General features: G+C 39.2%; 1 long non-coding RNA gene across 2 annotated transcripts in view; it reads left to right on the forward strand.

The window, feature by feature from the left end:
* LOC308056085 overlaps positions 1 to 25778 on the forward strand; it is a 56154-nt gene extending 30376 nt beyond the window's left edge. For both annotated transcript variants that reach the window (XR_013924698.1, XR_013924699.1), the window contains one exon: positions 1 to 25778. This is a non-coding gene — a long non-coding RNA (uncharacterized lncRNA).
* Positions 25779 to 26922: the final 1144 nt, after the last annotated feature.

Genomic DNA, 26922 nt, shown 5'->3' on the forward strand with positions numbered 1-26922 from the left:
GCACCTTGGTAACACATCCCACCACAGCTTTTCCAAAGGAGCTCCCTTTTACTTTGAAAGGTGCTACTACACCAAAGGTAAAACAACCAGTTCTGCTGACACACTTCTTTGCATGATTTATGGGCAGGATGATGTACAGCGGTCCAGCTCTTCCCATGACCTTCACTTGTACTTGAGAAGTTCCTCTGAGGATGCTGGAAGTTGCAGAGGTCACTACCACAACAAGTCTGAGAGTTTTGGGGTTTGGGAAGCCCCAGCTAAGGAAGGGAGCAACAATAATACTTCTGCTTGTGAAATGTCACCTCTCCATTTCCAAGCGTTCCTGCATGCATCACTTTTTCAGTGGCCCAGTTAATCATTGCATGAAGGAGATGGGGAGCAGAGTGTCCCCAGAGCTGCTTGTAGAGAATGCCATCCCTTACACAAACACAGTTAGGAGATTTTTGCTCAGCCATAATACAACCAGGCTTTTGTTTGCTAAAGAAAAGTTTGCCTGGTCCGCTCTGGACCCTGTAACTACTAAATTTCAAAATGAAAAAAGAGCCTAAACTCAATTTCTCCATGCAGTGATCTAAAAAGTTCTAAAGTGTTTTCCAAATGACAGCAACGCACAATGTGCCATTAATCACAGCTGACAAGTTCTCCTCAGCAGCCCCTGATTGATCCTGATGTTGTCAAACTTTCTTTTTCTTTTGACATCTCTCTGATTGGCATCTCTCTTTAGTGCTTTTGTGACCTTTCTGCTGTATTGATCCACACAAATCACAGGGAAGTGAGCAGTTTCATGAGGGTGCAAGGTTGATAAGACCAGGTCAAATGGTTGCTGGGACCTCCACACACCACCATTTTAATGATTGATTAGTGGGAGTGTGGAGGAAGAGCCAAGGACATCAAAATTAGGAAATAATAAGGTCATAATCAAGAGGTTCTTAGGGTCTCTTTTTACGGCTCCTATTGAAGTCCCTTATCTTCTTGGGTTGATTAGTAATGTGAATAGGTTTTGTGTTGCACACAGAGATAATTTTTAACAACAGGTTTATTGAAAGATCTGGCAGTTGCATGCACTGAGCTGAGTGGTGCCAGTTCTGCTGGGTCAGGTCTTGGTGTCAGAAACTGCCCTTCTTTCCACATAGCCTTCACACATTGGGTGGCCCCAGGAGGTGGGGATCCCCACTGGCAGGGAAGCTGAAAGCTCCGTAGTTCTGGGGTCAGGGCTGTGTGTGGCTGCACATCTGGTATTCACCACACGCTGCAGCAGAATTGCTGGATAGGGAATTGTCTCCAGCACAAAACTTCCTAAGACCCAGGTGTGCACAGACATGTAGTAAATTAGCAAAATTTTCAGATGAACTGATAATGTCCATCGCAAATGCGCAGATTGAAATGTGGGAGTGTGTAACAGGGTGAGCCAAGAAGAGGGCTGGCTGCAGCCAAATGCACAAAAACCCCAAGCAAAAGGAAATATTTCACAGACACAGCTGGCACAGCACGGAAAGTCTTCTTTATTCCATTTTCCTCCATTTTTCCTCATGCATCACTCCAGAAGACGTGCTGTTCAGAGGGATATGTTAAGCAGGGAGAATAGGCTAGTTGAGAAATAATTTGCAGGATGTGTATCTGAATGCTCGATTTTTCATCATTCCTTTATGTCAACCCCCCTGCACATTTAATATGGAGAACATATACATGAACACATAGTTGAGTGTATCCCTTTCCTGCGAAGCAAAGTACTTTATATTTTATTAGAAATGCCTGGGGCTATTAGTTTCTGTGATAAACCTGATGCACATTTTGAACATTTGAATTCTGTTGCAGAGCCATTCATGTTGTTTGGTATTAAGTATAAATATGGGGTCAGTGCAAGGATATACTCACAGCACTGAGAAAAGAAATTATACTCCTTCAAAATGGGATGAACACATTTTCTTTAATCCATCTTTAGCCCTGCTTATTGTCTAACACTTATCAATACCTTTCAGAGTGTAGTAATGGTCCATATTTAGATATCAACCAACTTTTAATCCATCTTTAGCCCTGCTTATTGTCTAACACTTATCAATACCTTTCAGAGTGTAGTAATGGTCCATATTTAGATATCAACCAACTTAGATGCACTGTATTGTGCATTGAGATAGCTGGTTCTTAAAATCTCATATTTTCTTTCCACTGCACAATCTCAAGAAATAAAACAAAACATTGGGAAGCTCTGAAAATTCTGAGGGAAAAAAAAATCAAGACTCCTGAAAAGAAACCTTTTGTTCACATCATATCTTCCAACCCAGTTGTGCTTCCTCCTGTCAGATGATATTTAGTTTAAATTTTGTCACCAAAGTCCAATCAAAACACAACAAAATAAATTTTATCCTCCAATAGTTCACTAAGAATTTAATTGACATCATCACAGTTTTTGCAAAATGGTTCCATTTGCTCAGAAAAAGGTTTCCTTGCTGATGCTTTTTAAAACAGGTCTCAAAGTCTGAATTTTGGGAGGTATATTTGTGTCAAGTGTGGTAAAGCTGCACCTTAGCAATCTCATGGTAGTAGCAGGAAAGCCAATCCTTCCTTTTTGTTCCTACCTTTATCTTAACCTGGTATCACTTTGCTTCCTTTCTTGTACAGATAGAAGACATGCTATTATCATTCTCACGCTACAGGGTACATGGTGGAATCACTACTCTACCTACTGTGAGTAGAAACAGACTACCAATTTTTTGGACTTTTTCTGTTTGGGGTTTTTTTTCTGGATGCTCAGTGGAGTTTAACAATATGAGATGACATTTTCAACACAATCCAACGTCTTAGGGCAGACCAAGTCCAGGGTTGGAGAAGTGCAGGGGTTTACTTAAGATTTGTAGGCTGAGTTTTAAAGAGGAATAAAGATTAATGTAATAATATGTGGCACTTTGAAGCCTGGAAGCAAAACTACCCTGATGCCTCTACTATGAATCCTAATTATGTTCTAGTATGAACAAATGCAATTATAAACTGTATCATAGATAAAAGAATTTTGGTTGTTTTTCTTCCCTATTTTCATTCTTTTAACCTTCTGATTTACCATTTCCATGTGCTTTTCTTATTTCAGACCTTGAGTAGCACCTGGCACAATTTAAAATCAAGGCATGACCTTTTCGGGCAGCAGCAGGAGAAGTGACAGGCATCTTCAGTGATCTGCAAGATCCCATACGCATCTGATTGCCTCAGGTGCATTGCAGAGTTAACTTGGCTGCATTGCTTCCAGTTCTGGTTTAGCAAAGGGATCCACTCATTCGAGTACATGCCTCTCCCTGGCATTTTATACCAATGGCAATTCTGAAATATTTGTCTGTCAAATTGCTCTGAGGAGCTTCTGTTGATGCTAATCGTTTAAATGCACCATTCCAGACTCCTGCAATTGCAACTTTTCCTTTTCTTTTAAAGTTCTGTGGCAACATCTATATATTGCAGATATTTAACTCATGAAAAATGCACAATAGTTGTAGTTGTTAAATAGGTTCAACCTTGTGGTTGATTACTTTTTTACCTAAAAGTACTTCTTAAAATGCATCAGCTCAAATTAGCAGCAAATATAATGCTTTGTGAGAAGCAGAGTAAACAAATTTTCATTGCCTTTTCCCCGCTTTGTTAACCTGTGCAGAACACTCATCTTTCTAGCCATTTGTTATCAGATCCCTTTTTTCTTTTCTTTTTTCTTTTTTTCTTTTAATGAGAATTAATTTAGATTCAAACCAAAGAAAGAAATTACGAGATGGACATGATTTGTACTGAAGTAAAAAAGACTTTGAAATACACTTGGCTGTGACAACATATTAAAGTGAAACCATACTATTTCAGAAATCTTCCATCTGAGGATTATAGTTTTTAGGAGTGAAAAATGGTCGGGTAGCCTAGAAATGAATAAGATAGTACTCACTGAACATGAAGTGGACTGCTTCTATTTTAGCACTGAAAGAAGGCTTGTGTGCTTACAAACTGGCTTATTTTCTCTTGACTGTATTGATTACTCCACTAAAATATTTCTTCCTGCCTATTTTGCTTCTTTTATTGTACACATTGACAATAAGCAGATTTCTACTGAAAGGGTCAATAGACTGAAATTAAGAAGTCCTTTTAAATCCGTTGAAATTATTGCATCAGTGTGCACAGCATTTTGGCCTTTTACCCTTTATATTTCAAATAATTTCCAATTTAGGTTTTGATTATGTCATTCTAGCTAAACATGTATTAGAAAAATTAAATTACACCATTACAACCAAACCAAGTTTTAAAAGAATCATTCCAAATAAACAAGAAATATCTTAAACTTTTGTGTTAGCTTTTTTTAAATTAATCTAACCTGCAAAATTCCATAATTTGATATGCCATAACTTCACATAGGCAATTCTGACCACCCAGGGTAGAGCAATTTATTACAAAGATAAGACAAAAATTCCAGACTTGAAGAGGATGATGTAATACACAGGTTAGAGAAGTGGCCAAAACCTAAGTTTTCAGATATAAACCCCTCTTTCCTGTGTGGTATGAGATTTATAGTAGTTTGGCATCCCACATGAATAACCTCATGCATTCTTTTTATTGACTCAAGCTTGATGCCAAATACCATTGTAACACACTTTGTAGAGTCAATCAGCTAAGGAAGAAGGTGATGGATGATGGAATGAAAACACCAGAGAAAGAGGAGGAATATAGAAGAAAAGAAAGTGCTTTCTAGTTATTTAGCATCGAAAGGCTTTCCTTCTGGGACGGGTGCTTAGACTCCATGGCAATACGTGCAGGGTGAGAACCCCAAATAGGTGACTGCTCAGGTGGCTGAAAGCCTTGCCTGCCTTCGTGTGCCACCCTATTGCATTTCTCCACAACGTTTCTCCTTTTCTTCCTCATTTGCAGTTTTATTTAATTTCCTCTTTCCTCTTGGCTTTTTCAGCTTTTCACACCTTCTCAAGGCTGGTGGAAAACAATCCTATTAAAACTACCTGCAACCTGTGTTTCTTTATGTCTTTCCCTGCAAAGGCCTGTACCTACCTTTTGTGCATCCCTACCCATAGGCATCCCCCAGTCTCATGAAGCCATTTTCTGATCAGGAGTGTCAGAAGACCACTGCTTCTAGGTGCCAGATATGCTGGGCAATAGTAGGAACTCCCTTACTCCTTCATCTATGTACCCTCAATAACGGGATGTGATGATCACTTGATCTCAGGGAGTGAGGATCCAAATGCATCTTAGCCACTGCCTTAACTGTGACTTTAGTCTGGTTCCACCTCTAATCTTCTACATCATCTTTGAAAATGCCCTGTAGGATCAGTCATGTAACAGTATTTTTAGGTATATCTTGTTTCCCTTTGCATGTGTTTAGTAGATTCCACCTTATGATTGCAAATGCAGTGTGCCTTCAGATCAATTATATTGAAATTTCTATAAAATGTGATTTTAAAAGTATTACTAGTACTGAAATTTTAAAGATTAGGGCTCTTCTTGGTGATGCAGATCAGGAGGACAAGAGGCAACAGGCATCAGCTAAAACAAGAGGTTCAGACAGGATATCTTCTTCATCTATGCATGTTTTCTTCCAGATATAGCTATCACCCTGCTATCAAACTTCTTGATGTGTCACTTTACTTCCATTTTCCTTAGTCTCTCTGTACACAAAGAAGGCATAATTATGGACCTCATTTCCTTTAGAGTGCTTCAGAGATCTGTGGGTAAAGTAAATCAGGTTATACCACCACATGCAATGAAAGGAAGAGGCAAGGCGGAAAATAACAGCAATACTTTCTACAAAAGTGTCAGCATGCCTTTGGGTTTAGGCTTTTTTTCCTTGTGTTTCTGCTTCCTGTCAGGAAGATTTCTCCTGCTGAACCATCAGACCTATGTGGTGATTTACAGTTTGTTAGAAAAGCTTTGTCTGAACTTTTGCAAAGCTTACATTACATGGTCTTGTGCCTCTCTATTTCTATGATACATAGAAATACAGTTGAGGTTAAAACAAACTGAATTTGAAATTACATACAAGTGTCACACGTGCACAATTATATGTATCCCACACAGCTCATGTTCAACAAACTGCTAGCTGAAAAGAGAGGTATCTCCATGTTTGGATGTCTTCAAATGTGGAAACCGTCTTAACAAAATGCAATTAATTGGATTCTTCAATATACGAAGCATGTAAATCTATGGCATGTATTATATATATCTGGCTGGGTGGTCAGTCTCCTTCTTAAAACTGTATGGCTTTTGCCCATTATAGGGCAGAAGTTTGGAACTGTTGTATTTCCCCAAACCCACAATCAGATCAATTCTGCCTTAGCGAAAAATCCGGACTGGAGCAGTAAAAGGCTATGAAATATCAGCACACTTGTCCTCAGAACAGCAAAGTAGTAAAAAATTGAAATCAAATGGTATTTTCCCCTTTCTTCTTCTCTTTGCAAAAGCAACAGGAAGAGACTAAGTAAGGTGGAGACTGACTCCAGCCCACCAGTGAAGGGAAAGTTCCCAGGAAAACCCTAGATGGTGAGGTAAATTTGTTTATTTTTCCTAAAGACTCATTAGATAAAGAAGGTGAAATAAGAAACCGAGAGCTGGAAATATGACCACTAGTACAGTCAACAATTTCTGCTCTAGCTCAGGTTTTAAATAAGTTTTTCTGAGCTGTTTTAAGTAAGTCAAAGAACAACAAATGTCAGACGTTTTTAAGTAAGGAAGATGAAAAGGAGACATGAAGTAGAAACTTTTAAGCTCCAGACAGTAAAATGCTGGCATACGTTACTTAGGGGATCTGCAAGTCTTCAGCATTGCTTGTCTTGAAGATCAGCTACCCGAGGATCCATCAGGACTGGCAGTAAGTACTGCTTACCTGATGGAGAGGGCAATGGTTTGTAGGAAGGACTTTGGTCTCTTATAGCTCCTTGTATAGCTGTGCTGTAGCACACATTCGGACAGCCAAATGAGATTTCTGTTTTACCTTCTTCAGGAATCCTGGTGAAATAGCTCAGTGAAATGTTTCTAGATAGTCATTTGTTAGAACTTCTGCCATGAACTTATAAATGGTGCATAAAATACTGTAGTGCTTATTAAGCAAGGCCTTTCATGCACATATATATATATACACACATATATTTAGACTGTACTTTAAACTAGCATTTCTTTCAAAATGGTGTATTTAAATTACCTCTGACAAATAATAGCATTTGTAGCAAGATGCAGTGATGTTGCTGAGGGTGGTGTGGTGGGAGACATAGCTGCACCTACTAACGCATCTTGTGAGCCAAGATGAACCTTGCACTGGGCAATACTCTGGGGTGTGGAGGGGAGAGCAGCTGCCAGGGCTGTACACCCTCTGTTGCCTTCTAAATTCTTAACTGTTTGGGGCCACGGTTAATAGAAGGACTCCAGATCTGCAGAAGACTACCTTAAGCACTACCAATTTTCTAAGCAATATTTGAGATTCAGATCCCTCAGTGGTCCATGAATTTGGGCTCCTCCACCTTCAGAATATTGCCTAAAGCCAGGCTGATGACTTTACACTCTTCTGCATGTCTTCAGTATACTGTAAAACCTCAAAGGGTTCAGTAACCAGTCCTCTCTTCCATACTGTCTACACAAATCTGTCCCCTGTGCTGTGTTTGGAGAAAAGAATCAGTCTTCAGACTAACACATTTTCCCCTGGCACAATTATACAGTTTTGCTCATCTTCAAAACATATGAAATTGATTTTCCCTGATTAGATGGGAAAGTTTCTTGAAATTATTTAAACTCAGTACAACAATATGACACTTCTACTACTCTCTGCCATCAAAACAGGAATGAAGATGTTAGTTTGGGGAGCAATCAGGCAATTTAAATTATTCAGATCTGAAAGTTTTAAGTTAGAACAGTTTTTCAAATTCATTTGTATCTGGATTACAACAGGCTCAACCCATGTCTGTCTAATGAAGCTCCTGCTGAAAATCTCAGCTGGAAATTCAGGGAATCAAGTCTATCCATCATCTCAAAGTCATGATTATTTAATAAGTAACACTCAGTGTTCAGTCAAGTCTTTAACTCATCATTCGAGTTACCATAGTTTAACCATACAGGCATCTTTTGGAAGAAGTCATGCTGAACGTTGCTTGATGAAGCTAAATCCCATTAGCAGAGCAAACAGAACAAAAGTCTGTGTCCTGACACCACAATAAGGTATACTTTAATATTCACAAAGGATACAGGTGCAGATCTCTCATCACATATTGGAGCACATCCAAACCCTCTAGGAAGAATATTAATAACCCCTTCTCTTGCATTTCTGTTGGAGGAATAGCTCAATTAGTTTCACTCTGCTGTCTTTCCCTTATCTATTATACATTTGAGTGGTTATATTTTGTTTCCGAAAGTGCACATGGAAAGATATGCATTAACAAGGTAACAGAACACAGGGGAGCATATGGGCACCCTATACCAAGCTTCTTGAGCTGACGAAGACCTCTATCCATTTGTGTATGTATGTGCACTCTTTGCCTTTCTGCCCTTTCCCCACATTCTTTGCACTTTGAGCACTGTCAGACGGAAGTGGTTGGAAAGCCCAGGGTGCCAGGTACAGGCACCCCAGTCAGCTTTATGTACCATACGCTTGGGTGGAATGAAATGAAAACACAATACAGGGAAGGATGACGAGGGTTAAAGGAGGGGGAGGCCTGAAATGGAGAGACGGGACGTTCCTGGGGAACATAAGCAATGCAGGAGACTGCAGCTCCAGTGGAAAAAAAACAGGGGTGGGACCAGAGAAACAGTTAAATCTGGCAGGAGACACAGAGAAAGGTCACTTCTTTTTGAACTGTGCCCTGAACAATTTTATTTATTGTAATATATCTGTGGGCCTATAAAAGAATGGGTTGCCTGTTAGCCTTTTGCCTTTTGATTTCCACTCCTACTGAGTCATGAAGGAGACTTGGATGATTAACGACGCAGAATCATAATTTGTGGTATATGCACGTTCCCAAACACCTTCCAGAGTTCAGTGAGCAGGTCAATTAATAACACCTATCACCCCTTAAAAGTGGGTTAATCATCTATGGGGGATAATACTGTACATATTTCAAACTGTAATTACCTAACATGATGCTCTAACAAGGTTCATTTTCTATCACGCCATCTCCCATAAATGTTTCCCATGTGATATATATAACATGATTTGACTTTTGAAAATCTTATAGACTACCATTATCTCCTAGGATACATATTAAAAAAGAGACTAGAACACATGTAAAAATATCAAAAAAAATGTCTTTTAAGCTGGACAGCTATATTCAGATAATAAATGATGGCTTAAGTTAAAAAATAATCATAATAGCTGTCAGAAAAGGTTTATTGAGTTCTACATTAAAGTAGTGCAGAATTTCCTAGGCAGAAAAAAATATATCTTCCATTCAGCTTGAAAAAAATGAAAAGAACAACAAAAAACCAAACAACTTCACAACTTTGTGGTTTGCAGAAACAACACTAAAGAACTCCTTCTCCAAAACACAAGAGTATTCAATGGAGGCTACAGAAAAAAATTATAACCATCTGTTATCAGCATAGAGCATATAACAAAACCAAGGAATTCTGTTTCTAGGCAGAAGGAAGGGTACCATGTTCTGCAATAACAAAATCACTACGCTCACTGGGAATGAATATTCTAAAAATCCTAAATATTCATTCTGAGGTAGCTTGGGTATGAGGCTAGGGATGTGCCTTGAGTCATCTCTCATTCCTGTTCAGAAAACACATTCCTAGGGAGTGAAACAGGCTGAAATGCTACTGAGACTGCTTGCATAGGGGTTGAGCCTTATTTGTGCTCTATTCTAGCAATTTCTCAGTCAGAGCTCTGAACTGACTATGGATTTATGATTTATGATTCAGTGTGGCTTAGCTTTATGTTTGTGTTTCTCATCTGAACAGAATTGAATCAGGAACATCACCATCACTAATGGAGTTTCTCTTTCCCAAGGCTCCTGAGTTTGAGACAGACCCAAGTCTCTCAATTAATAATCCAGAGCTCTTCTACTTAGACCATCCTTTTTTCCTAGCAAGTGAACTCTCCCATCTTAAAGTACTGTAAGAACTGTAACAGTCTGAAAGTCTTCTTGTAGCACTCACATATCAAATGTCTTTCTTCATTCCATGACTGTTGCATGTAAAATGCTGTTTCTTGGAACATAAGCCAGAAATTTCTTTCTTCCCTCAAAGGAGAATACTGCAACCTTTAGGCTCCTTCTGGGCCAAGAATTTCTTTTTTGATGGGTGGAAAAGGCCTCTGCTCAGAGCAGTTAGCAGCTCTCAGGAACATAAATCTTTAGGAGCAGGCTAGACATAGGTAGAAGCAGGGACTGAGTCTAGGACTCCTTCTCACTTTGAGAGTCTCTAACTCACAAGTTGTTCTGTTCCCTTCTCCTCTACATGCTTTGAAAGAAGAGACAGGTATCTTGTTGAATTGTTTGAAGGAAAGATCGGAGGATCTACCTGCAGAAAACTCTGAACTGCAGCGTCCCTGTGAGCAGAAGTGTCTCCTTCAAATACAGAGAAAAGCTTCTGAGAGGGAGAATTTGAGACTTGTTGCCCGCTCAATATGTAGAAACACCATTGGGAAGATCTTGATTGCTTTTTGTTCAGCTTGCTGGGACCTTACTTCATGGTATAAATCCCATTCTATAGAAAATTAAATCAGACACTAATATTTGGGGAAGGAAAAGGACAAGAGGCAAGGGAAGGGAAATTTGACTTTCATCCTTCCCATCTAATACTTTCTTCTCTCCCAGAGCTGTGATGGAGAGAGACACCTAGGGAAACATGTACTATACTATTTTAACAGCAACCACCAAAGCACCCACAATTAATAAACAGATTTTACTTTAAAAGCACATTCTTTGTGCTTTTGCTGCTTTTGCTGCTAAGGAAAGGTTGCAGGGAAGGTTAGTCCGCTTGAACCTGTGCTATATCCACCAAACCAATGAACATATCTCAGGTAGGTATTTCAAGATATCTAAAATGATTCTGGGCAAGTGATGCAAATACGTTAAGCTTTAGGTCTCCACTGACAGCCATCTCTTAGCTCACATGGTATGTTAGATATTGACTTTGACACATAATATGGACATGAATGCAAACCCAACTGACTTGCTCAAGACAACAGAGAAAGTACATGACACAATAGGAGCTAAATTCTGTTGATTCACCAAATTATGTAGAGTATTAGAAAGAAAGGTTCCCACCTTGCCAACACACCACCTACCTCTAGCTAAAATGAGTTGTGCGTGAATTAATGACTCTTATGGTTTTATTGGCTGATATTATCGGAGTAGGTAACAGGAAGAATTTTTATATGAGAGTAGTGAAACACTGGCACAGTTTGCGCCGGGAAGTGGTAGATGCCCTGTCCCTGGGAACATTCAAGGTCAGGTTGGACGGGGCTCTGAGAACGTCATCTAGTTGAAGATGTCCCCACTTGTTGCAGGAGTGTTAGACTAGATGGTCTTTGAAGGTCCCTTCTACCCAAACTATTCTATGATTCCATGTTTCCATGATTCTATGATTCTAAGATGGTAATAAAGATGGTAGTTAAGATACTAGCATTACCACAATGAAGCACGGTGGATGACATCATTAACATTCAAGGAAGATTGTTTTGTAGCAATTCAAGATGAAAAAATTAAATGGCATAATTAATTTATTTTATTAAGCTGATTGTTTAAATAGTCGTTTATTGTTGAAGAAACAATACCTGATCACACAACAGTGTTACAGTGAAACAGCATCTTTGGTGTGTATCTTGGGGATTATTATCCAGGAAAATATTTATGCTCTGAGTTTCCAAAATGGAAACAATCATTCACATACTTAACTTGAGGAATATTCTTGTGCTGGATCAGGGTCTAAACCCCTTTGGATTGAATGTGAGAATAAAATGAGAAAGAGTCTGATTCCATGATTCTAGGATGCTGTGATGTTCATGCTAGAGAGTGCAATGGTTTCTGTAATAACTGGGCTCCCACTTAGTGGGAGTAGTGGCAATTGGTTACAAAGGGCTGGCGTGAAAATCAAAATAAGCCATGTCGAGAAGCAGGGCATCTCCATCTGACAGAATCACACTTAGGCTGAGCGTTTTGGTGTTATCTTAAGCACAACAACCAAGCGAATTACACACCTGCACTACCAAACTGGTACTGTTTTAAGCGGAGGCCAGCATTAAGTGCAGAGCAAACACCCACCCTGCAAGCCATCCTAAGAGGTAAACAGACTGGATCAAGGAGGCTGAATCCAAGCTGCTGAACAGCTTGCTTTGACATGCAGGGTCCTTCACTGTGAAAAGAAGATTCCTATTGGAATTGACAGCTTTCAAATATCTCTAGTGCCTTTCCACCTAGGGAGGGGACTTAACCTTTGTATTGCTGTGACACCTTGAGAAGAAAGGCTCTGAAACTGGAAGGAGAGATCAGAGCAGAGAATACACTACTTATGTCAGTAAAAATGGCTGAGTAGAAGAGGGAAAAATTGTGCTCTTTGGGGGAAAACAAAACAAAACAAAGAGAACTTGAGCATATGGCTCCAAATCTGTGAGTGTGCACACATTCCTATCTCTGCACTAGCAAATGGTCTTATTAGCACCCAAGGATGCTGCTGGTACACAGCACCTTTGCAGGTCTGGGTCCAGTTTGTAATGCTAGGATATAGCTTAAGTCATAGCCCATAAGCCATCTGGATAAGCTAATAAAATGTGTCTTTTGGTTGGTTGGTTGGTTTGGTTGGTTTTGTTTACATAGATTTAAACTGTTCCATTTGTTGTTTGTAGTATCTTCACTATTTGGTCAGGGTGGAAAACTGAATCTTTGTGATTTCAAATACGTATTCATTTTACTTCATATTTACCTGTGTCCATTCAGTCTTCCTCCAAGGAATAAATGCCAATTGTTTCTCCTGGGATCTTTTTTCCCTCTTTAAATGAAAATCTGATATTTTTCTATTGGCAGGTGTCATAGGTTGAATTGTGAATAGAGGTGATAAATGATTAGGTATATACATAGATATGCATGTGTGCATAGGCAATGTTCAGAGTTAGCTTTTGAACTCATAACAGGCAGAAGAATGGTACTTTTTAGCTACACTTGTACAGGCTAGCTGTAAATTTTGGTAACACATAAACTAAACAAAAGTGGCTCTTCTTGAGTCCTCCAGTATATAAGGAGACATAAGACAGATCTATCAGTTTGGAGGCTGTTCGTGTGATGTGCTTCTGCACACAGATTGTTTAAACTGGGAAAGCTGAAGACTGGGTGCATGGAAAGAAAAGGTGGTGCCAAAATGAAAAAAAAAAGAAAAAAGAAAAAAAGAAAAAAAGTAGTGTTCCTGAAAGGAAGAAACAGCCTCAGAAAGAAGGTGAAGATCCCGGTATGAGGAAAGATCCAGAAACTGAGGGGAGATCCTGGAGATCGGGGACGTGCATAGGGAGGAATGCTGGGTGTTGCCCAGGGACCTGGCCAGTGGCTTCTGAGATGTAACTGGAGGAGCAGCATGGATCTGGTGATCTCAGCACTGTCAGTGGAGTTAGCAAGTGAGCATGTGAGGTAGTCCACTTGGGTCAAACCCACTGGTTCTTACATAAACTCTGAGGTCTGGATCCCTTACAGGTTGTCACTCACTTCATCTTGCCTCTAGCAGGAGGGAGACTGTGATGCCGGCTGTGATTCCTTGGTGTCGCAGGAAAGCAGGTCCTACCAAAGCACTGCTTAACAGCTGGGGGTCTCATGAAAATGACATCACTGGGGAATTAACGGGTTGGTGGGAAGCATGAAAAGATTGTGTAACAGGACAAAAGTGATCTGCTAGCAGTAGCTGTGGAAGTCAGGGCATGTGTAACACGGGTGACCAGGTGAAGGGGCTGGGGCACAAGTGCTGTGGGGAGCGGCTGGGGGAGCTGGGGGGTCAGCCTGGAGAGGGGGGGCTGAGGGGAGACCTTCTGGCTCCCTGCAACCCCCTGAGAGGGGCTGGAGCCAGGAGGGCTGTCTCTTCTCCCAAGGAACAAGCAACAGGATGAGTGGAGATAGCCTCAAGTTGTGCCAGGGAACATTTAGATTGGATGTTACGAAAAATTTCTTCACTGAAAGGGTTATCAAGCCCCGAACCAGGCTGCCCAGGGAAGTGGTTGAGTCACCAACCTTGGAAGTATTTAAAAGCTTTGTAGGTATGGTGCTTAGGGATGGGGCTCAATGGTGGGCTTGGCAGTGTTAGGTTTCTGATTCGACTTGATGATCTTAGCAGTCTTTTCCAATCTAAATGATTCTATGATTCTATAACTGAAAGGGAATTTAGGGCTCCCTTTTTGCTATATACGTGTCCATAACGTGGGGTTGTAAATATCCAGCGAAGGGACAGAAGAGGGGCAGTGAGCCTGGTCAGTCCTCCTCCACACTCCCAGACCTATCCTCACCCTAAATTTACACAGCAATTGAATACAACCCGAGTTCAGTTGGTGTATCCCCCTGCTAAATTTTACTAACCACAAACTGAGCATCTGGTGCTCAGTTTGGCAATGTAGGACAGGCTGACCTTCAGAGGACTGGCCACCTTGTCTACAGACAGTTCAAGACAGCCAGCTGAAAGTAGGTACTGACCTCAGAAATGGCTTTCTGATAAATGTGAGGAAGTTTGTTGGCTTGTGGGAAAGGAACAGCAATAGCCTGCAAGGTCTAACGAGTTGGCAGCCAAGCAGAGGGGTGAAAATCAGGCCAGATCCACGGCCAGCACAGCCTCTTGACAGCTGGGAAGAAAAAAATACTGCCGTTCTATACCTATGATTGGGTTATTTATGTGACATCCACCACACATTTCCACATGTTTGCACAGAATTATTTATCTTTTCCTTTACTCCTCTGTTCCTCACTGTTTAATATGACACCGTATTGATTAGGTTTCCAGAGCATACCACTCCGGACATATTTATACGGCTGTTTCAAATGATTTACAATAACTAATGTTGTAACAGGAATATCATTTTGGAAATATAATACCAGTCAATAGCTGTAAAGGTTCTGCTAATGGCCAGAACTCCTTGTACCATGGGAATAAGTTGCCACTAACAACTTATCACCTGAAGGCCCTATCTTTAAGTTGATGTAAGCTGGCATAGGACCAAATTTCAGTGTTCAGCAGAGCTCTGCAGACTTATCTCAGCTGAAAGTCTATCTGTCCTAATTACCCTGATAGTAAAGCTGGACAGAGCACAGCCAAGGTCCCTGCAAAATAGCAAATGGGTCTGAAGCTTGTCATGGTGCAGGAAACCAAAGTTCCTGTTTTCTCTCTTTCCAGGGAATTCCACCCCCCACCCCTAGTTGTCCCCCCACCACCTGAGACAGTTGGATCAACAAGTATTGATTTATTTCTATGAAACATCAGCCCTCCAACAGGAGAAATGGAGATTGAGCTTGTTTTAATCCAATGTGAAAATAAATTTTCTAGCAAGCTTTGAAATTTTGTAAGGAGGCTAATAAAACTATTAGTATTATGTTGTCCTAATTCTTGCATTACCTAGACACAGAACAGACACTAATGATTTTAGCTTTGTAAAAGACTTATCAGTCTTGATTTTCCCAAATTAAGGTTTGGGATTATCCAAAGTTAATGAAGGATTTTATACAAGAACCTGGAACGGCATACAGATCCAGTGCTTTTACCAAGAAGTGAATCCTCCTTGTAGGGATATCAGCGTAAGAAGGAATAGGTACATAACTTAATTGGTAAAGTTTTATCTATGAAATCAACAAGATGACAAGAAGTATATTCTTTCTACTTGAATAGCAGATCATTTGTAAATATCAAGGCAATGCCACTTTTTATTTTTGCATAAACCTGCAATTTCTAGTTTGCAAAATTCACAAGAATGAATGAAGTCTAAATGAATGAAGCCTACAGTCTGTCAGAAAAGCAAATGATCAAAGCCTTGCTTTGTAGGCTGGTGGTTTTATTAATAAATGAAAAAAAAACTTGCAAACAACTCTTTAGCACTAATAGAACCCAATTGCTTTATCTCCAGATCTATTCGTAGATCTGTTTGCGGCCTCTCAGTACATGCCCTGACAGTTGTAGAAAGAGCATCTTTGTTTTCCAAACTGGGCACAGTCTCTCTATTATGTAGGGACTTCTGGTTACCCAAAAGACTTTTTCACAAGAGGCAAAACCCCTCAAAACAGCAGTCTGGAATGGTTGCAGGATTTCAAAGCAATGGTTCAAGTGGCAGACCTTATACTCCACAAATGTGACCTGCAAATATTATGGATAAATTTCACAAAATCTCAAGTTTCTGCAGAAGATTTGCATCAAGAGTAAAATCTTTAAGTCCATGTAAAGGAATAGCATTCACGGAAACCTGACTTTAAAAAAAAAAAAAAAAAAAGTCCTTTTCTTATCATAACCTCTTTCATTCAGAACCAATTAACCCAATTGATTATAAATACTGATAACTATAAAATTTGACTTAGAATTCCAAATGTAAGTTTTGCTGTCAATGGGTTAGAGGACTGGATGCATTCAGTAGCCTATAACAAGGTGATAAAGACCAAAAAGTTATCCAAGTGTGTAAAATACATTTAAAGAGTACTGCACTCCTTGAAAAGGTCTGAAATTAGAAAGTGCCAGTTTCTTATAGCAATGTAAAAACTGAAGAAACTTTTGAGATTGGTAACATATTCAGACTAGCTAAATAAACCACACAGCTCTTCAGGGTGTGTGTGAAATCCCTAACCTCTAATTTAAAATCAGATTTTAGATCAGATTCCCAAAAGGAAGAAACATTTTTCTTATGTTTCTGTTTTAATTTTTTTTAAAAATAATATATTTCAATAGATGCATAGTATAGCCAGAACAAATACAAATTTTTAGAGGGAAACACAGGCTCAAAGATATACATGGAGGCAAAATAAATGCAAAATATTCAAAGATAAAACTTGAAAAATTCAAATAAAATTCAAGCAATGGAAATATAAAATATAGTGTGGAAGCAAATATATCAAAGCAATGCCTTGTTTTTAGACAGAGCTTCATTTATTTGTAAAGTAAATCCATTGTAACAAAGCACCAAAAAACTAGTGCACACACACAGACACACACATACATATTGCAAAATGAAGATTTCAGAAGCAATGTGCATGAAGCACTTGAGATGATCAGGAGCACTCCCAGAAGATGTTACACCCCATCTATTCTTCAAGAGAGCTACCTACCGCAGTGACTAGAACAGTTCCTTAACCACTAGTGAATACTTTATGACTTTTAGGTTGAGCATTTGCACACAAATTATAATGATGGAAAAAAGTTCACTTGATTTTGTAGAGTTTACTCATAGACAAAAAATGTGACGATACTGAACACGCATGCAAAACGCAGTACGTAAAAAATATAGTTCACACGCGAGCCTATGATGTGATGAACATTGAGGTGGAACGAAACCATAACCAAATAGATGTGAAGATATATAGAAAGAAATATAAGCTAGAACAAAAGCTAAAGGAAATACAAATGCAACAAGCCAGTTAACCAAATTCCCATAAGGCGAACAAAATTATGAAAAAAGCTGGGAAATAAAAAAGGAAGAATAAGTTTCTGATATTAAAAGATTGAATGTATTTGTAAAACTAGATTTATAGTCCACAGCTGGTGTAGATTTGTTTTTGTATGCTAAAAAAAAAAATTACTTACTAGTTCTGGGCTATTATTCCTATTACCCAGCAATAGTACTGTGCTAGAGAATACAGCTGAATGTGTAATCTCAGATATAAATTCTGTATTTGCTACCAGCTGTGGTAATGATAGATAACAGACCACAATTTGATTGCTGTGAGTTTAAATGTTTTGCAAGATGGTATGATATTAAACCTTGTTTGGAGTCTTAGCTACAGTCTAAAGGTATACTGAAAAGTATTTCTAAAATATGTTAAAAGATGCTTTAAAAGGCTTAGGAGTCAAGTTCTGATCCCTATTTGACACCATTAAATTGCAAGGCACATCCTGTAAAAATCTGTGAGCTAGAATATTAAGAGAAAGGTAGAACTTGGGCTTCTCTGTCATGACATCATTTATGTTAAAAATAGGGATGCTGAATATTCTTCTAAAAATCAAAACAGATAGAAGATCACATGAATGAAAATCTTTCAGCTGCTAGACTGCAGACTTGCTTTGATGAGGGGAGCAGAAAACAAATGTATAAAAGTAAGAGAACACACATAAATTGATTTCTAAGACAAGGAAAGGAAAGGAGTTTCCAAAATACAACACAGAAGAGATGTTGAAGAAACCAGAGGAACAGGCAGTGTCAAGGGAAAAGATGGTACAGAGCATTGCAGCAGCTGAATTCATGAAATGTTTCTCTAGGAGAAGATTACCAGCTCAGAAAATGACTGAGAAATATTGATGCATGCTAGTATTACTAATATCTATTTTCTCATTGAAGAATGGTAATAAAAGAGGAAAGGGGCCCTTGAAGAGGATTAGGTTACAATATACCAACCCCTGGAATACATCGGTCTATATCCAAGTTAGCTGTTCAAGTGAGTGGTTATTAGCGACCTGAAAACATACCGATATGAAAGAAACGCATTCAGACATAAAGACACTTTCATCTCTTTCACAAACTTTTTGCTGTTACTCTCCGATATCAAGAGCACAAGAACCTTTAATGTAGTCTCTATGGAAAATTCCTATGTACTTTTAATAAATAGTTCTGTTGAACTGTTGAATGTATATGTAAAATTACAGTGAGTGTTTGTGTATTTCTCCATCCTCATGTACAAATTTTATTCACACACATGTAGAAGTTATATATATTTAAGACACAATAGCTTTGGGATATTAGGAAATGGAATGAAGTTGACCAAACCCCCAAAATATTAATAAATATTAATAATCAAATAAATATATTTTTCACTGAAAATGGAAATTTAATGTTGAATTCAACTAAGTCAAGTTACACTTCTATCTGAGCTCTAAGAAAACTATAGGTATAGGGATTACTTGGAGGGATTTTGGGGTGAGGTGGACTGGGTTAATTATGTTCAAGTAAAATTCAAGGTTAAGAAAAAAGTTGAGAAAAAAGTTAACCATTTAAAATGTAGTTGAATGTTGTTGTTAAGGAAAATAATTGCCATTTATACAATTTTGTTAATACATACCTCATGCTATACACAGAAACAGACTTTTCCTCTTTCCTACATTGCAGTGTCTGTTAATCTACATGAAGAAATTCTTAATCCTCTTGAAATGTTTTCAAGTAATAGATGGAAAGTGAAATAGCAGGATGTTGCTCTGTCCAAAGGTTGTTCACAAAAATTTCTCAAGTAATCTTGTAACTTCCAGTATGAATACATCACCATTAGATAATTTAATCAATGTAACACATACATACACAGCCCCAAAAATCAGAAGAGAAAAAAAGAAACAAAAAAGGAGGGGTTCATCCAAAACCTACTGAAATCTTTGGAATCTTCTTACTAACCTTAACTTGTTTTGTGTCAGACCTCTAAATGTTCAACGCAAATTCTTAGATTCAAAAATACAGTTTGCATATAAAAAGAAATTAAACATTATTAGGAGAGCTCAGCTCAGCAAGAAAAGAGGGCATCAGGGCACATTATCAAATCGATAGCATAGGGGAGGTTAATCACTTGCTTTAATTATTTGCCTAATGCGTGAGGAGAGAAAACTGTTAAAAATGGCTTTTGCCAAACATTGTACACAGTTAACTCGCATCTTACACCATTAAACACTTGCAGATGCAAAGAGAAATACTACCTCATTCTTACATAGCACTTTTCATCAAGATATCTCAAAAGTGCTTTAAAAATGATATAACATCATCCATTCCACTGCTAGAAATAGAGGCATGGAGAAGTGAAGTGATTCACAACACACAGAAACCCTGGAAGAAAATCAAGATTACCTTTTCACCCAGTTAATGCTCAATCCTGTAGGCTGCATTGCTTCACCGAGCCAATGCGTGCCATTTCTTAAGAAATCAGAAAGAAAAAAGTGATGGGAGGCAAGTATAAAGAATGACTACAATAAATAAACCAAGCAGATGCTGTAGCTGTTTGCAAAGCAGCTGTTAAAAGGCTGTTTCCAAATGTAAAGGGCCAGTTCCCAGCAAGGCACACTGGAAAAACCTAACATTGCAGCAAAGTGCAAGCTTTCCTATGAAGAGCAAATCTTTTCTTGGGAGTGTGAGTGTCCGGAACATATGTTCAATCTATATCAGGGCATTACAATAAAGGTTATACTTTAAAAGGTCTTAGTCAGACAGTTTAATGTCCACTTTAACCCCTGGGCTTAGCCAAAGGAGAATACAGGCACATCTGAGAATTCTAAGGTTTAATTAATATCCCTGATTTAAGAGTCTCGCAGACCCCATCAGACGAAAGCACCAGATACAGGGATGAAGCTGGAAGTTAGCTTGCATGTGTCATTATTGATCTTGCCTAGAAAGATTGATGTGCAGATGCTGATCTTACCTTCAGAAACAGAGAGAGGCTGATACCAGTCCTGAGGAACTCAGCCCAAACGGTGTTACCTGGTACTTCATAGCTCAGGTTCAAGCTGGATATAAACCCATGCATGCAAGTGATCTAATTATGCATGCAAATACCTTGTTAGTGCTCCAGCTGATTATTTGCCTGTGTAATTCCTGCAGTAAAGAGAACATAGTATACCCAAGCATTTTCATACATGCAGTTCTAAAAGGCTGAAGCTCATCAAGCAAACAAATTCTTCTCTAAGGACGATAAAACAGAAGAACAGCAGAAGCGGCAGCTGTATCATCACCCGGTGGGGGCAAGGGCCACCTGCTCTGAAAGGCCAGAGACCTCACAATTAAGGCAAAATCTGCTCAGAGGGCAGGGAAAGTTTCTTCTTGATTCTCAGTAGTTAAAAGTTGGTGCACACCAAGGAGCGCAAGAGCGTTGACCCTTCCAGAACTCTGAATATTTTATCTAAATACATGCCAGACCCTCTGTAATCCTCCAAAATTCTTGGCTTTAATAATAGACCTGGGAATTATTGCCACCGATTTCAGAGCACTGTATGGAAATACATGTTCTTTAACATATTTTAGATTCTAAGTCTACCTTTGGAGGATATCCCCTTAATCTCATGTTAAAGAGGAAAGCAGAATGGATATGCAGGCAAAGACCTGAATTGTCTCTACATTTTTGCAGAATGTTCGGGAATGCAGCCTTGACCCTAATTCAGGTTTCTACATTTTAATTAGCAGTTCATACCCCTGATTCATGCCCCAAGGATATCTTTTTAATTTAGAAAAGAGGTGGATAGAGATATGTATAGCATGCAGAGGCCCTGTTTCAGCTCAGCTTTCTACAGATTGTTTCAGGAAACATTGCAAGGATTACATTCTTTTAATTATTTCTCAGATTGATTTCTACTGAAGTTCAGAGACGGTGGCTGCTCTGTATTCACCATCTTTATAAGTGGGGAAATAATAAACAATGAAATAACAAACAGTGAAACGCTCCTTTGTCACAGTTTCATTGTTCATCGCAGCTGTTTTTTTCACCTTGCACACAACAGGTATCAATAATTGTGTCCGAGTGAAAGCACTCCTGTAAAAGTTTACGTACCTCATACCATTAGCAATAGATCACTTTTAAGTATCTTTAGAGTCTCCCTCCCTATTTCATGATCCTGGTTGTTACCTTTATTTCAATAAAGAAGATTCATTCAAACAAAAAGGAACACACCTTAGGCAACTCATAGTACAGCTCATGAAGGAGGGTGGAATTTGAGTGTAAATACCTTGCCAGCATTTACAAATAGACCTCACATATAAACCAAAAGCCAAAGTCTAAATTTTAAAGAACTTTGTAGCGTTTTAGGAGATAAATTCCCATTTTGTGGAATTAGACACTTGGTGCTGTAAAATGTTTACATTTCAGCCCCTGGTCACGTGGAGAAAACTTCAAACCCTGGGGTTAGACCTGTGTAGCTACAGTGCACACAGATTTACTGGAAGGAGGTGTGCAATATCCAGACCATAAATTAACATGATCAGTATCATGTGCCCTGATCCCAACCACACAGAGCATTTCCATCATGGCCATGAGTCATCTATATGGTGCCTGGCAGATTTAGGTCCTTCAGCACAGTGACTGCACCCAGGGCAAGGGGAGCAGCCTCCATCTGATGCCAATGTGGGGCCAGGAGCAGGTCGCAGATGCCTGGCTCAGGCTTGCAGGCGACCGTCTCCCTCTGCTCTGGGTTCAGAGCTCAGACTCAGACTCATTCTTCAAGGATAGGTGACCTGGTTGAGAACAGGGCTTTTATTTTCAAACAGGGCTTCTGGAGAAAATGGTGCAAACAGCTCCCCTGTAGATAGATGTCAAAGATCCCCAGGAGAGGAATAGATCACAGTTTTGCATCTGTGAGTTAAGGAGAGCCAGACTGTCAGCTTCTTTACCACAGCAGACTGAACTAAAAGGCTCTGGCTCTGTCTAAAGAGGGGGCAACCACCAACCCCTTGCTGAAACTGCACAGTAAGGAAGGACAGTAGAAACCATTGAGCTAGAGGGAGATGAATAACCCAAGTATGAGTGTTAGCGTTGAGGCAAGTTTGCTCTATTTGTCATCTTACTCATCCACCTCATTTTTGAATGTTTTCTTGGAAGTAAGAACGTGTGGAAAAGAAAACATAGAAAGACAGAGGAATTGCACCCCCAAAAGGAGCCCAGCATTTCAGAGGAGATGGATCTCTGCCTGGAAGTGAAAACAAGGTAGGTGTATCTATCACCAAATGCATCTTGCCAGTGGACCAGAAAGTGCTACTGGGATCTCTCAGGAAAGGGAGGGGAGTATCATCTATGCAAACATGCAGACACCATAAGAAATTCTAATATGCTCAAGAGCTGTGGGAAACGAATCCAGTCTATTTAGAGCAAATGTGTATTTGTAGAAGATGATGACATTATTTCAAATTCAGCAGGTTCAGAAGTTTTAAGGTTTTTTTTAACTATTCTTTGCCAGCTTTGCTGAAGCTATGGCAAAATTATTGATAACACTCCTGATAATTTTATTTTAAATCTAAAAAACCACAAAACCCTGCCAGCAAGTTTAATACTCCACAGAGACATTACTTTCTTATGGGGGTGATAGCTAAAATGCAATATGTTGATGACTGTAAAAGTGATGCATTGCCTCAGGGAACAGAATGGTCTATATTGATAGTAGAGATTTGGACATAGGAAATTTGAACATGTATTTTGCTTTTATTTTGGTTGTGTGTAGATGCAATAATGATGAGCATATTCCTCAGTGTCCCTGGTACTGTACAGTTGCAACATAAACAATATGTATCGCTCCAAATGGCTCAGAGGCCGTATTTTTAAAAGCGATATTATATTATTTAAAAATAATATTATCTGCTTCTAATATGGGAAAATGAGGCACAGTGAAGGTTAATTTTTCACCCACAAACCCAAAGACTGGCAGAAATGGAAACAAGATAGTTTTCCCATGCCTAGGCCTAATATCTGTAAGATTATCCTCCTCTGTTTTCCTTATAACTTCATTTCTAAGCATATTATGAAAAAAAAATGCTTGGGGTTTGTTTTGTTTTACATATTCTTTGATATAAGTAATAGTAAAATACATTTTTTCTAAGCCCACCTACAGCGTAGTGGTTTGTGTTTGCCATTCCTTTTAATGGAGTTGTTGGTGTGCTTCAGGAAAATGCTAGACTTCTTAGAAATCAATTGGTGCACTTGTCTTTAAGTGCATTTTTGTCCTTTGTTTTATCTTTATTTTGTTTCAAATGTTTTGAGTCTTTTCTGGCAGGCTTGCTGTTTTAGATTGTTCTTTGCTTCCTGTGGAAACTTCATGTAGTTTGTTTTGGTTCCTTTCTTTCCTTGCTTGTAATAAGAGGGTGTATGAATAGCTCAGTGAGACTTTTCCAGATCTAATTTTTATGTCACATATGGAATTAAAATTGCAACCCACCAAAATAATTGTTAACTAGTCACTGCTTCAGCTCTATGCAGTAATAAACCTAGATATACTCATATTTTAGACCATACCTTCCTGACAGCCATTAGGAGAAGCTATATATAAGAAGAAAAAGTGACATGCCAATCCCTCCTGTCTAAATATGCATTGTGAACAGAGTCTGTTGTTTCCCCAGTGCACACAAGACTGATGAGCAGCCTGGGTTCAGACTGGTTAAAGGGGAGAAGTGAAAGAGTCTATAATCTATGGCTGAGATTGCCCAGTGGTATATACAGATCAAAAAAGAAATATCCAATCTTCTGTGCCAAAGACAAATAGAAAAGAGGTGTAAAATCACTTTTGTCTATGGTAGACAAAATATTTTTCAAAAAAACCCAACAAACCAATTGACTATCTTTGATCACAGGTATATGAATGCAGAGAAAGTGGCAAAGTTAGTTCTGTTTATTCTGGCAAGACTGTTAGAGCTTGCACAGGCACACAGGGGACAAAATATCTATTAGTGCAATACATGTATACATATTGAAAGCAAGAGATGTGTGGATGCCTCACAAAGAATAAGCCTTCTGTGTTGGAAAGAATGTGTCGTATCTCTGAGTTAAGAGTAATTAATATCAGAGAAGAGTTTGTACATTTACTTTTTAGTCAATCTTATTATCTGTGGCTTAAAGCAGATAAGATAATAGCCTGTCTCAAAGGCACACATATAATTTTAATCTAAAGAGGAAGATAAATACACTTAAATAGGCAATATTTCCCCTAACTTTAAAGAGCTCTATTTTTCTGCCTCTTTGACACTCAGGACTCACTTTAAATTTCAAGCCAAGCTTCTTGTTCTGGCTCACGGTCTAGGAACAGCCTGTCCTCCATATCCATAACCACGGCATGATTTCCACTTCACTGTGATGCAGTTTTATTAGCCCATGTGAGCTGCAGCGTGTTTCAGTGGTGTGAACATTTCAAAGACTATTATACTGAAGAACAATGGATGCTAGAAGGTATAAATCATGATATATTCCTGTGTGGTCAAAGTGAGTTTTCAGAAGTTTTGGTAAGAGAGAGCACACCAAAAAAAAATTAGTTGACCATCTTTCAGCTGGATTTTTGGTTTGAGGGAGGTAGTTGTATTTCTCTGTGAAGTATTGCCATACACAAGCCCTTGCAAACATCCAATGGGAAAGTTTCCTGTGGAAGCAAAAGTCACTCCAGATTAACTTCTACATGCAGCTGCTTTCTTTCCCTGTGGAAAATAAAGTATAGTGGCTTGGTGCAGTTTAAAGGGTCTGCAGAATTTCTCTTGAGGACACTACTTTATGAGAAGTTTCTTCCTTTATACAATAAACAGTTTTTGTGACAGCAGAGCCACCTCCATTCCCTGCACCAGGCCTCTTCTGGGACTATAGCAGTGAAAAGGAAAAAAAGCTAGGGAAAGAGTGACCTATACTACATCCCGATGTGGGTCAGGTCTCATGACAAAACCATTCCTTCCCAGCTGTAAAGGGTTTTGCTTTACCTCAAAATTCTTGCCTGTGTCAAAAACTTTGCAAAACAAACCATATACTTCTTCAGGACTTTCAGACATCTGAAAATCCCCCCCTCTCTTCTCAAAAACTCCATGCAAGCAATTCAAGCATCCTTTCTCCAAATATGTATCATGGCATCATTCCTCCAGCTGCAGAGTGAACAGTTGCAATGTGATGTACTTTACAGAAGTCAGTCAAACAAAAAAGAGAAAGAAAAAGAGAAAGAGGAAAAAAAGCAAAAGGTAAAAAAGAAAAAGAGGAAATATATATATTTTGTAATTGCTTTAATTGAAACAGGGACTTACATAAACCTGTTTCCAAAGCACCCTCTCCTCAGGAGGAGAAACACACATTTCCCAGCCCCTTGTTTGTCACAAGAAGCAGAAGTGTCTAGCTGACCTCTGCCACCAAAGCCAAGAAAAACAAAAGTCTCAGAGTATTTTTCATCAGGGTCTAAAAGCAACCCACATTAAGCTATAGCTGAAGGATTTACTCCGTGGGCAAGACATTTCCCTTAGCTCATTTGCTTCTCTGGATTATACTTAGTAACTCTCCTGTGAGTCCTTATTCCTCCTCTTCCCTATCCACTCCCAAGCTGGATTCCAGAGATACCAGTGGGCCCTGTCTGACCCTGGTGCACGGTTCCTGCTCCTTGCCCAGGACCAAGCCCCCATTTCTGCTGGGATGGGCTTCTTATCCTGAAAGAAGCTCAGATTGTTATTTTTATTTCTGCTACATTTCTGTCAGGCACAGCTACTTCATCCCAGTAAGAATAAAAACATTTCACACCGTCTCCACGGAAAAGAATTTTCTGTGAGGTCAAGAAACCACAACAGAACTTTAAAAATTCACTTTAATTTACTTTTTCACTTATTTTTTTTTTTTCCTTTTTACATGATTTCTTAGCAGGTAAACAGCAGTTCCAGTGTTGTCCATGGTGTCACAACATGGCATATTGATAGCTGCAGTGTGCAAAGTGATATGCCATAGCATGCTATGAAATAATATCGGTAGGAAAGGCTTGTACTAACATGTTTGTTGTTGACTGAAAATCTCAGTTTTCTAGATCAAAGAATTTCTTGTTTGTTGTCCTGGTTTTGGCTGGGATAGAGTTAATTTTCTTCCCAGTAGCTGGTGCAGGGCTGTGTTTTGGGTTTAGTATGAGAATATGTTGACAACACAGGGATGCTTTAGTTGTTGCTCAGTGGTGCCTACCCTGAGTCAAGGGATTTTTGGTTTCCCGTGCTCTGCCCATGAGGAGGGGCACAAGGGGCCGGGAGGGGACACAGCCAGGACAGCTGACCCGAACTAGCCAAAGGGATATTCCATAGCACAGAACATCGTGCTCAGTGTATAAACTGGGGGAGCTGGCTGGGGGGGTGACCGCTGCTGGGGGACTGGC

Source organism: Falco punctatus (assembly GCF_963210335.1).
Source record: "Falco punctatus genome assembly, chromosome: Z".
NCBI lineage: Eukaryota > Metazoa > Chordata > Aves > Falconiformes > Falconidae > Falco > Falco punctatus.